Source organism: Erythranthe guttata, chromosome 11, assembly GCF_056151865.1.
Source record: "Erythranthe guttata isolate IM_541 chromosome 11, IM_541, whole genome shotgun sequence".
NCBI lineage: Eukaryota > Viridiplantae > Streptophyta > Magnoliopsida > Lamiales > Phrymaceae > Erythranthe > Erythranthe guttata.
In genome coordinates this window covers 4,046,755-4,058,559 of record NC_142543.1, presented here as the reverse complement: position 1 = coordinate 4,058,559, position 11,805 = coordinate 4,046,755, and positions in this window count along the sequence as shown.

The window sequence follows — 11,805 nt, the reverse complement described above, 5'->3', positions numbered from 1 at the left end:
CTCATTGTCAATAGCCTCACAAATGATATATATATATATATATATATATATATATATATATATATATATATATATATATATATATATATATATATATATATATATATATATATGGGATTACTAGCAAGACCCCCCTCATCTAGGAAATGTAGTTAAGAAAACCCCCCATCCAAAAATAATTTGAGAAAACCCCATTGGTTAGTATTCCACCAAATATTACTTTTATAATTCCAAATTTACCCCTAATTGTCAATATACTATTTTGAAACCCTAATTTCTCTTTCCCAAATTCACACCTTTCACCACCGCCGTCCACCGCCGCCGCCGCACCGACCACCACCGTCCCTTCGTCGTTCCACCACTCAACCTCGCTTCGTCTTCGCCATGCTCGACGAGGCTATTCACTACGTCAAGTTCTTGAAGAACCAGTTCCAATCTCTAACAATATAAATTAATACAGCGGAGTTTAGTGGACAATGATCAGACATTTCAGCCATATAGACAACAAGCAGAAGAGTTTATGTGCAGAATATTGCCTAACTCCCCTTACTCTACTAAATACACACCAGGTAATATATTAATGTTGATTGTTGATTGTTGATTATGTTCTCTAAACATTACAAAATGCATCCATTTAATTTCTTCTGTGTTAAATATGTATATCTACTCTGTACTACTTAGAAGTTAGAATATGGAAGTGGGGTGGTGATGGTATGGTGTGGCGACGACGTGGTGACGATGAAGAGCAGATCTAGGGTTTTTTGGTGGATTGTGGCGGAAGACGGCGCAGAAAAAGAAATTCGCGCAGGCAGGGCCCTTAATCGACTATGTTCAATAGTCGATTAGGCTTAATCGACTATGTTCAGTAGTCGATTAAGGTTAACCGACTCCAGTTGTTAATTTTTCTTTTTCTTTTTGATTTTTTGTTTATTGATTCCAATGTATAAATCAATTACAATGTTTGTATATATTTTTTTAAATATAGTTGATTTTGCATTTTTTTGTAATTGTGATTTGTTATTTTTAATAGCTAAAATTTTAATCGACTATGCATTAATAAACCTGATAGAGAAAAAAATTAAAAAAACCAAAAAACATTTAAAAACAAAATTAGAAACAAAAAAAAATTAAAAAATTAAAGATTTTCCTTAATCGACTATGAAGCATAGTCGATTTAAGACTAATCGACTATGCTTCATAGTCGATTAAAAAAACGGAAAAAAAAAAAAATCGCGGAGCGCTGGCCCAGTGATGAGGTGGCGGGCGGGGGTAAAGTTGGAAAACATAATGGCTGAAAATGGGTGTGGACTTTTCTCAAATGGACTAAAATATTTTGGGCCTCCCTCAATTAAAAAAAGTAGTGAGGGGGTTTTCTCAAAGAGCCCATATATATATATATATATATATATATATATATATATATATATATATATATATATATATATATATATATATATATATATATATATATATATATATATTATAGAGATTATTAGCAAGACTCCCTCATCTAGTAAATATAGTCAAAGAAAACCCTTCTCCCAAAAATAATTAGAGAACTCAAAAATAATTAGAGAAAACCCCTTAGTTAGTATTCCACCAAATCTTATTTTCATAATTCCAAAACTACTCTTAATTGTCTTTATACTCTTTCAAAATCCTAATCTTATTTTCAATTTTTCATCCACGGCTTCACATTCCAGCTTTTCTCTTATTCTCTCTTTGCTCTTCTTTTGTTTTCTCGTCTTCTTTGTTTTTTTTTCTCTCTTTTTTCTCCGGAAGCTTTTCTCTTATTCTCTATTTTCTCCTCTTATGTTTTCTCGTCTTCTTTGTTTTTTCTTTTCCCCTCTGTTTTCTCCGGCAATCTTCTCCGCCGCCGCCACCGGAAGATGGAGAAAGAAAAAAGAGAAAGCACCCATCAAACATTATACATGATTTTGATAGCGATTCTGAATTCGAATGTCAGGATTGGTACATCGACGGCGAAAAGAGGTAAGATTGTCGATTTGTCGCCGGAATCGAATTTTGATGGGTGGTGGTTTTGCTTTGGTTGGTGGTGCAAGTTGTGATTTTATTTATTTATTTGTAATAAAAAACCGTCATGATGTCAAAGTAAGGTGGTGATGGTGTATTGTGCGGCGGTGTGGTGACGATAGGGAGACATATTTAGGGTTTTTTGGTGGATGAGACGGAGGACGGCGCCTGTAGAGAATTTCGCGCAGGCTGAAACCTTAATCGACTATGTACATGTTCATAGTCGATTAAGCTAATCGACTATGCTCTGGCAGTCGATTAAGGTTGATCGACTCCAATTTTTTTATTTTTTTTGAATTTTTTGTTTACTGATTCCAATTGTATAAATTATTTATAATGTTTATATACTGTTTGTTTTTGTAATATGTAGTTGATTTTGCATTTTTTTCGCAGTTGTGATTTATTATTTTTAATAGCAGATTCTTAATCGACTATGCTTCACATCATAGTCGATTAATATGCTTCATTGACTCTGTTGTAAATTGCCCTAATGGTATTGCTCTTCGGTTTGATGATTTTGTGGAAAATAAAGTATGACAACAATAATATAATATAGAGAGAGAATAGAAAGACAAAAATCCGTAGAGAGATTAATAAGGGTGTAATATTGGGGGAGGGAGATTTCCATTATATAGGTGAAAAAACCACCGGGAGTTACAAGAGAAGTTACAAAGGAAGTTACTCTACCACTAACACAAATGGAAAGACATGGGGTAGGGTAGTGATCTAGTGGGGAGTTGGGTGGTTATGTTAGGAAACCCCACACACATATTATTTACAACACTCCCCCTTGGGGATTCCTATCAAAACCACTATTGTGCATTTCATGTTGCCTCATTAAAACCTTCCGAGTAATAAAACCCAATGGGACAAAACAACCTCGGTTAGGAAAAAGAGTACAACGCACAATCTTTCCAATCAGCATATATTGCCTCGTTAAAACCTTAGCGGGTAACTAAAAACTCTGTGGGAAAATAAATCCCGCAAAAAGGAAAAAGAGTACAACATGGCATCTAGGTATCTTCTGGATACTGAGTACCTACAGGGTACTCCCCCTCAAGTTAACTCTTCCTGATATCTATAAGGGAGCGAGCTCAGATAATCTATGTAGGCCAATAGCCTTAACATGCTTTTCAAAAGTTACTTTAGGTAATGAATCAGTAAATAAATCAGCGCAATTATCTTGACTTCTGATCTGCTGGATCATTATTTGTTTGAGCTCTTGTTGTTGCTGATTGAAGAAAAACTTTGGAGCTATATGCTTGGTGTTGTCACCTTTAATGAAGCTCGTCTTCATTTGCTCAATGCACGCTGCATTATCCTCGAATATGATCGTAGGATCTTCTGTGGTAGCCAATCCACAAGAATCTCGAATATGCCCATTCATGGCTCTAAGCCATGTACATTCACACACTGCCTCGTGAAGTGCTAAAATTTCTGCATGATTCGATGAGGTGGCAGCTAAGGTCTATTTTGTAGACCCCCAAGACACAGCTGTGTTCCCAATGGTAAACACATATCCAGTTTGGGAACGAGCTTTGTGTGGGTCTGACAGATACCCAGCGTTAGCATAACCCACAAGCTTTGCATCCTTTAATGATGCATAGGATGCTGATAAGTGTTCGTTTTGCACGATTTTTGCTTATCAAATCTTCGAGTTTTGGTCTTCGTTCGTACGAGTTTCGGCTATATTTGTATATATTATTGCGTTTCTTGTTTTATTTCTATTTTTAGGTTTTCTTAGCTATTTTTGCCGATTCGAGACAATTTTGGAAGCGAAGTCGAGAATCAAGTCAAACAAGAGCAAGAATTGCAATCAAGTGGATGGTGGCAGCCTTCGGTATTTTATGCATAACTTCTTCATACGACCTCCGATTGAGCTCATTCAAGTGGATTTTGAAAGCTAACTTCAAGGTCTACAACTTTTGTGAAATGCAAAATTGTCCGATTCGGGCTAAAAAAGGGTCAAAACAGAGTTTGAAGTTATTGCAGCGACCATATCGCGATATGACATCCCATATCGCGATATGGCAGAAAACGAAACAGAGAGCTTGCATTTTTGCCATATCGCGCGATATTCCATGCTGTATCGCGATATGGGGAGAAACGAAACAGAGAGCTTGCAATTTTACCATATCGCCCGATACTGATGCCCATATCGCGATATGGCCTCGGGATGTGTAAAAAATATCTAGAAAGGCAAAGCTTCCTCAAGAAGCTTTGCCTTACTATAAATAGAACAAGCCTCACTCTTCAACACAAAAGGACTGGATCTACGACTTTTCTTCAACTTCTTCTTCGGTTTTCTTTTCGGTTCTCGCCAGTTCTTCGCGGGAAGCTTCGACGAGGGTTTCGACTCGGGTTTTTCATAAGCTTTTTCTTTACGTTTAGTTTATGATTTCTCGTGTTCTTCATTTTGATGCTATGTTTGTAATGAACTAAGCATTTTCTTTTAGGGAAATGAAACCTTGTATATATTGATTTTGATTTCCAGATCTGTGATTTATTTGTCGTTCTTTGATTCTGTTTATGTTTTCCTATATTAAATGCTTTCGATTGTTTGGCCAACAGTTGAATTGATTGTAAATGGGAATGAACTCGAGAGAGGATTTCTCGTTTGATTTTAGGAAAACATAGCTCGGGTTGTGGAAACGGAGACGTGATGCACCTCGGGTAGCCCTTAAGGACTTGACCTAAATGCTCTCTTAATATCAGGTTCTGAACGGAGACGTCGGACCTGTGGGTAGACTCTAACTACACTGGAGACGGGGGTTAGGGTATTTTAGTGTCTGGGTTAGCGAATATAGAATTGACATTAGATTCGAATTTGTAGATCTTTATCGATAGTACATTGGTGGATTTTTCCCTAGAAGCCATCACAAGTCGGAATTCCTCGTTTATACTGGCGGACCGTTGCTTTTATTATTGTTTCTTTATTTTTAGCTTCATCCCCCTCCCTTTCGATCGTCTAGATAAAGTTTAGGATAGTATAATTACGGTACTTGGTAAATTTAGGAACTTAATTCCCTGTGGATCGATATCTGGAATTCACTATTCTACAAAACGCGATACTGTACACTTGCGGTTTTTCATACGTAGGTTTTACGCGTATCAAGTTTTTGGCGCCGTTGCCGGGGAATTAGTTAATCTTGAATTTACTAATATCGTTACCAACTATCCTTACTTTACTTTAGACATTTTTTTTTTCTTTTTTTTCATTTGATTTTTTTTTTTCATTTGTTTTAGCAGATTTGTATACATCGATGGCCTCGATTTATGATCTCTCTCTTTGCAAGATTCAATCCAGAGCTGATTACATTCAACATGAGTTGGAGGATATTGAAAGACATCGAAGGTTGAACCCAGAAAATGGAATTGCACAAACAAATGAGCACTTCTGCTATCTACAAGAAGAACTCCACTTTTTGGCAAATATTTTCGAAAATTTTCAGAGATGTCACATTCATAAACCACATCCGACCATCCTTTATGAAGACAACGAGGTATTTACAGATTTTCGTATGAACGATGAGGTTGAGCACCTTGAGGGAATTATTCATCCCAGTTCTGTAGATACTTTTGCGTGTGATGAGAGTGGGATGAAGATGATGGTAGATGCGGAATTTGACGAAGAAAATCCTATCCACATCGTAACTCTGGATTTGGGTGTGAGAGAGGAGACGAGCTTCAAATTTGAGGTAGAGCTTACTCCAAAGCTCGAATATCTTGTATACGAGTTTGAGAGATCGGTAGGCAAGCAACCCATCCTAGTCTCCTACCGACTGATTTCCAAAGCAAACGAAAAGTACCATGGGTTGGGATGGTCGTTACAAGATTGCAATCTAGTCCATGATTTGATTGCAAAGTATATACCAAGACTGATGGATGGATGCGCAATTTACAAGGTTTTGGATTGGACATAGTCCGACCAAATCATGTCGAGCCGTCGACAGTAAAACATGCGCTGAATGGGAGGCAACCCATTGTTTATTTATCTTCTTTTATTTTCTTTGTTTTTGTCGTTTTTGTCGTTTTAGCATTTTTTTTGTTTTTTTGGTTTAAGCTAGATTTCACCCATTTCTTGATTTTTGCCGGTATCTCGTTCCCAATAAAAGAAGAGTAAGAAGTCGGTGAAGTCTACACAACTCCGGCAATTCGCCCTCGGTGCTAAAATTCATGGCACCCCGTGCAACCAAAGAACACTTTCGCAACCGTAGAACACTGATCAATCTGCGGCACGACTGTTCAGGGCGTATTTCTTTCTCATATCTTTTATTATTCGCATTGAGGGCAATGCATGATTTAAGTTTGGGGGTGAGTTTAGCTTATTTTGATTTGGTCTTTTGCATGCATATCATATAATTTAGTTTCGTTTATGTATTTCTATTTCCGTAATTGTGTTATGTTTGTCACATGCATCTCATTTAAGATCGAGTGTAAGTTGCATTTCCGGATTCTATTGAAGCAAAGCAATTAATGAATTAGTAGATGGACTAGTTGATTTTAAAATTGAAATTATGGATAACCGGCTAATTATAGATGAACCTTCCGACTGCGTTTTTGCAACTTGTGTGGATAGCCTTTCGAATCCTTTCCGATTAAGCTTGAGCGCACTTTTCTGAGGGGTATAATAGTCTGAGGTTTGGGGGGCGAGTTAGAATTGAATTATGTGTTCACGATTTCCAGTTGTTGGCTAAAAGTTCTATCAATGGTCTTTACGTTTTTATTTTATGTTTGTTGTTAAAAAAAAAAAAAAATAATAAATAAAGAGAAAAATAATAATATGTGGTGTTGTTATGATTCACGCTCTGATTTCCCCGCCTTTCTGACTCGAGCTTAACCCGTTGGGTGCACCTCGTCGCCTAAGTCTCTCGAGTTGTCAAGCTTGAGGGTTTCTTGGGCTAAAGTTCGATACATGGGTCAGAGAGATAACACAGTGGTGTCGAGCCTTGCACGAGTCACGATTATGCCTGTTTCAAAAAAAAATGAAAAAAGGAAAAAAGTTGTGATGAAAATCACCAAAAAAATTGTTGTTGTCATTTTTTTTCTATTGAATAAATAGACCTACTTATGCCCAACTCGAGTTTTTGAATTGCAGAATCAAAACTTACTTTTTCACCCACATTTCTACTCAAAACCCTCGGTGATTGAGTTTATTGTTTAATTACGGATTCTTGAGTCTATCTTTCATTTTGGTGTAGAAACAACTAATTGCGTCGGTAGGAATGTCGAATACCTTAAGCCGTGGGCCATCCTGAGATTTTAGGTTATCTAGATCGTTTTATCTTTGGAATTAATTGCAATGCTTTGACCAATCCGGCAACTTTGTGGGTGTGTTGTCTGAAAACCCTCACGAGACACAACTCGTCCTTTGGGGGTACCCAGGGGTTCAAAGGCTTGTTGCATACGCTAAATGCAATCGTGTTTCCCTACGTTAGTGGCCTAGTTTTAATTTGTTGTTTCTATTTCCTTTTTGTTTTTGTTTCGTTTTGATTTACTCGGGACGAGTAAAGATCTAAGTTTGAGGGTGTGATAAGTGTTCGTTTTGCACGATTTTTGCTTATCAAATCTTCGAGTTTTGGTCTTCGTTCGTACGAGTTTCGGCTATATTTGTATATATTATTGCGTTTCTTGTTTTATTTCTATTTTTAGGTTTTCTTAGCTATTTTTGCCGATTCGAGACAATTTTGGAAGCGAAGTCGAGAATCAAGTCAAACAAGAGCAAGAATTGCAATCAAGTGGATGGTGGCAGCCTTCGGTGTTTTATGCATAACTTCTTCATACGACCTCCGATTGAGCTCATTCAAGTGGATTTTGAAAGCTAACTTCAAGGTCTACAACTTTTGTGAAATGCAAAATTGTCCGATTCGGGCTAAAAAAGGGTCAAAACAGAGTTTGAAGTTATTGCAGCGACCATATCGCGATATGACATCCCATATCGCGATATGGCAGAAAACGAAACAGAGAGCTTGCATTTTTGCCATATCGCGCGATATTCCATGCTGTATCGCGATATGGGGAGAAACGAAACAGAAAGCTTGCAATTTTACCATATCGCCCGATACTGATGCCCATATCGCGATATGGCCTCGGGATGTGTAAAAAATATCTAGAAAGGCAAAGCTTCCTCAAGAAGCTTTGCCTTACTATAAATAGAACAAGCCTCACTCTTCAACACAAAAGGACTGGATCTACGACTTTTCTTCAACTTCTTCTTCGGTTTTCTTTTCGGTTCTCGCCAGTTCTTCGCGGGAAGCTTCGACGAGGGTTTCGACTCGGGTTTTTCATAAGCTTTTTCTTTACGTTTAGTTTATGATTTCTCGTGTTCTTCATTTTGATGCTATGTTTGTAATGAACTAAGCATTTTCTTTTAGGGAAATGAAACCTTGTATATATTGATTTTGATTTCCAGATCTGTGATTTATTTGTCGTTCTTTGATTCTGTTTATGTTTTCCTGTATTAAATGCTTTCGATTGTTTGGCCAACAGTTGAATTGATTGTAAATGGGAATGAACTCGAGAGAGGATTTCTCGTTTGATTTTAGGAAAACATAGCTCGGGTTGTGGAAACGGAGACGTGATGCACCTCGGGTAGCCCTTAAGGACTTGACCTAAATGCTCTCTTAATATCAGGTTCTGAACGGAGACGTCGGACCTGTGGGTAGACTCTAACTACACTGGAGACGGGGGTTAGGGTATTTTAGTGTCTAGGTTAGCGAATATAGAATTGACATTAGATTCGAATTTGTAGATCTTTATCGATAGTACATTGGTGGATTTTTCCCTAGAAGCCATCACACGTCGGAATTCCTCGTTTATACTGGCGGACCGTTGCTTTTATTATTGTTTCTTTATTTTTAGCTTCATCCCCCTCCCTTTCGATCGTCTAGATAAAGTTTAGGATAGTATAATTACGGTACTTGGTAAATTTAGGAACTTAATTCCCTGTGGATCGATATCTGGAATTCACTATTCTACAAAACGCGATACTGTACACTTGCGGTTTTTCATACGTAGGTTTTACGCGTATCAGATGCATAGGGATAGAACAAACCCATGTCTATTGAACCCTTAAGGTAACGAAATACGTCATTTACACCATTCCAATGGCGGCGTGTTGGTGCTGAGCTAAACCTTGCTAGCAAATTTACCGCAAATGCGGTATCATGTCGAGTACATTGAGCTAAGTACAATAATGCGTCTATTGCACTTAGGTACGGCACTTCAGGTGCTAACACTTCTTCGTCCTCTCCACAGGACGGAACGGATCCTTCGACCTATCCAATGATCGGACTACCATAGGCGTGCTCGATGGTTTCGCTTTATCCATATTAAAGCGTCTTAACATCTTATGGATGTAGTTCGATTGATGGACCAAAATTCCATCAGCACGGTGTACTATCTCAAGTCCTAGACAGAAATTAGTCCTACCGAGATCTTTCATCTCAAACTCATGTTTTAGGAGTTGGGCTGTTCTACGGACTTCTTCAGGAGTCCCAATCAAATTCATATCATCAACATAAACTGCTACTACAACAAACCCAGAACATGTTTTCTTAATAAACACGCAAGGACAAATATCATTGTTCACGTATCCCCTTCCGAGCAAGTATTCACTTAGGCGATTATACCACATTCTTCCAGATTGTTTCAAGCCATAAAGTGATCGTCTCAACCTAACTGAGATCGTGTTTCGTGGTCTAGAACTAATTGCTTCGGGTAATCGAAGTCCTTCAGGAACTTTCATATATATACTCGTATCTAGATCCCCATATAGATAAGCTATGACCACATCCACGAGCTGCATAGTTAGTTCCTCTGATACAACCAAACTGACTAGATATCTGAATGTAATAACATCCATAACAGGAGAATATGTCTCCTCAAAGTCAATCCCAGGTCGCTGAGAAAAGCCTTGTGCTACGAGACGAGCCTTATATCTCATAATCTCGTTTTTCTCATTTATTTTCCTTATGAATACCCATTTATATCCCACGCGTATAACTCCAGGAGGTGTAGGAGCTACCGGCCCAAACACTCCCCTTTTTACCAATGAGTCAAACTCAGACAGGATTGTTTTTTCCCAATTCGGCCAATCATCCCTTTGTTTACATTCATCAATTGATCGAGGCTCAATATCATCACTCGATACAATTTCAGTAGCTACTGTGTAAGCAAACACATCATTGATGATTATTTCATCCCGATGCCACACCTCATTCATGCATGAATAACTAACAGAGATTTCTCTATTCTCGGGAATGGATACTAATGTCGAGGTGTCCCCCGATTTCGTCTCCAAGACGGATCCATAGTCCGGAACTATTTCATGAGATGGATCGGGTGGGATCCCATTATTACTATTGCTAACCTCATTCAACTGTTGGGCATTCATCCGCTTCCGGGAATGAGAATCCTTTGATCCAATTGGTCTCCCCCTCTTCTGGGCAGGGAGATATGATTGGTTAGCAGGGACTGATGGCCTTCCCACGTTTTGTCCTTCTGAGACATCTATCCTTGCAGACACGTTTGCAGCTGGTATATGAGATCTCGTCACTTTTTCTAAGTCGGAGAATGAGTCTGGCATATTATTGGCTACTTTCTGTATATCTATGAGTCTACGTACTTCAAACTCTCTGACTGAAGTAGGGGGATCGTGATGAGACACAGTGGGGTCATTCCACACGACTTCACGCCGTTCTTCAGGAACATTAGTGTGAACGTTCTTTCATCCCCTAACGGCGGGAAGACGGTCTCATCAAAGTGACAGTCTGCAAATCGAGCGGTAAAGAGATCGCCTGTCAAGGGTTCTAAATATCGTATTATAGATGGTGATATATAACCAACATAAATGCCCAATCTATGTTGAGGTACCATCTTGGTCCGTTGTGGCGGAGCAATTGGCACATAAAATGCACACCCAAATGTGCGTAAATGAGAAACGTTTGGTGTACTTCCGGACACCAACTGTAACGCAGAATATGGTTGGGTTGCGGTGGGCCTCAATCGCAATAACATAGCTGCATGCAATATTGCTAGCCCCAAGCAGAGATTGAAAGTTTGGTGCGCATTACCAAAGTTCGTGCAATCCTCTGTATTTTTTTAATAAATGCCTCTGCAAGGCCATTTTGGGTATGAACATGTGCTACAGGATGTTCTATGTCAATACCTAAGGACATGCAATATTCGTCGAAACACCGCGACGTAAACTCTGCAGCATTATCCAGTCGAATAGATTTAATGGGATAATCTGGATAGTGTGCTCTCAATCTTATTATTTGAGAGAGGAGTTTAGCATAAGCAGCATTCCTCGTAGACAACAAATCGACCTGTGACCACTTAGTCGAAGCATCAACCATCACCAAAAAATATTTAAAAGGTCCACATGGTGGTGAGATGGGGCCACATATATCTCCTTGGATTCGTTCCAAGAAACCAAGAGAATCTTTACTAGTTTGTGCATAAGCTGGCATAGGATCAAGTTTTCCAATAGAACAGGGTACACATATCCTATCATTGTGTACAAGATCCTTATTCGTTAGTGGATGCCCAATAAATGTGTTAATAATTCGGCGCATCACACTTTGACCCGGATGTCCCAGTCGGTCATGCCATATAAAATATTTGCTCGGATCACTAGACTTCTAGCAATCGACAAGGTGTGCTTATGGCACTCGAATTTTGGTCCTATATAACCCTATCGAAAGTCTCTCTAATTTTTCCAAGGTACGCTTTTGGCCATACACGTTAGAGGTGATGCACATATATTCG